Here is a 1,766-nt window from a genome sequence, read left to right on the forward strand (position 1 = left end):
TGGCTAGACTTTATTGGGCGTTCCATATTGCCCACTAGCAACCGTTCTGAGATCACCATCAAGAGGGCAGTGATGATTCATTGCATTATGCTTGGAAAAGAAGTGGAGGTTCATCATGTGATTGCTTGTGAGATCTACACAATTGCAAATAAGAATTCCACTGAAGCCAAATTGGCTTACCCAAGCTTGATCTCCTTGCTCTGTAAAGAGGCTGGGGTGAAGATGGGAGTAGATGAGTTCATACCCATTGAACACCCAATCACCAAGAAGTCAATGGAAGGACAAGTGCAAGACAACTCTATCAAGAGGAGGGCGCAGGAATTCCTCCCTGAATTACCAAGAATTGACTACTGGACCAGCCTAGAAGCATCTATCTCAAAGCTGCAAGAGACTATGGAGCCTGAAGGAAGAACAGCAGAATCAGAACTGCATGCTCTGCAAATTGCTAAAGGAACAAGAGAAGCAGGGGCGTGAACTCCAAGAATTGAAACGCAAAAAATTCTCCTCTCAAGCTGAGGGAGCATCCACTTCTCAAAATCAAGGTTGTTGAGTCCTAACTCTGTGAAAACCTCTATCATTAGGAGCCTATATTTGCGTTTTTTTTTCCTTTGTTTTGTTTTTATTTTTCGTTTTTTTTAGTTCATTTTATATCTATTTTTTTTAGTCTTGTTTTAATTCATAATTAATAAAATTGAAATTTTATGCCTTAAAGATATGAATGTCCTATGAATCCATCACCTCTCTTAAATGAAAAATGCTTTAATCACAAAAGAACAAGAAGTACAGGATTTCAAAATTTATCCTTGAAACTAGTTGAATTAGTTTGATGTGGTGACAATACTTTTTGTTTTCTGAATGAATGCTTGAACAGTGCATATGTCTTTTGAATTTGTTGTTTTGAGAATGTTAAAATTGTTGGCTCTTGAAAGAATGAGGAAAAAGAGAACTGTTATTGAGGATCTAAAATCATCAGATTGATTCTTGAAGCAAGAAAAAGCAGTGGATACAAAAAAAAAATCGAAAAAAAAAAGAAGAAGAAAAGAAAAAAGAAAAAAAAAAGAGAAAGAAATAAAGTTGTGATCCAAGGCAAAAAGAGTGTGCTTAAGAACCCTGGACACCTCTAATTGGGAACTTTAGCAAAGCTGAGTCACAATCTGAAAAGGTTCACCCAATTATGTGTCTGTGGCATGAATGCATCCGGTGGTAATACTGGAAGACAGAGTGCTTTGGGCCACAGCCAAGACTCATACACTGGCTATGTTCAAGAATCATTATGCCAACTAAGAGAACCAATAACACTATTGATGCATTCGCATATTTACCATTTTACTTAGTTAGTTTAGTTAGTTTTAGCATTGCTTTATTCATTTTCTTTGAAATAAATAGACAAATTTGTGAACTTTTCCTCCATGCATTCATGAACCAAGAATTTAGTGAAATTTGACATAATCCATGCAAATGATTCAAGAAGCTTATATGCAAATTAAGGTGAATGATTTCCTTGAAATTTAATGCATGAGATGGCAAAACTTTGAGAAAAGCTCTTTGTTTTATGATAGGTGATGAAGCAAGAAGACAATGATGCAAGGAAATCTTGGAGCAAGAAGGAGATGTATGTTGCCAACTTGATCCTCAAGTTGGCAACGCCCAATTGATGCAACCAGGATGAGAGAGCACGTTGGCAGCTTGGTTTCCAAGTTGCCAACGCCCAAAGTGGTGCTGCCAGGAGGTGTAGCACGTTGGCAACTTGGAAACCAAGTTGGCAA

This window comes from Arachis duranensis, chromosome 2 (genome assembly GCF_000817695.3).
Source record: "Arachis duranensis cultivar V14167 chromosome 2, aradu.V14167.gnm2.J7QH, whole genome shotgun sequence".
NCBI lineage: Eukaryota > Viridiplantae > Streptophyta > Magnoliopsida > Fabales > Fabaceae > Arachis > Arachis duranensis.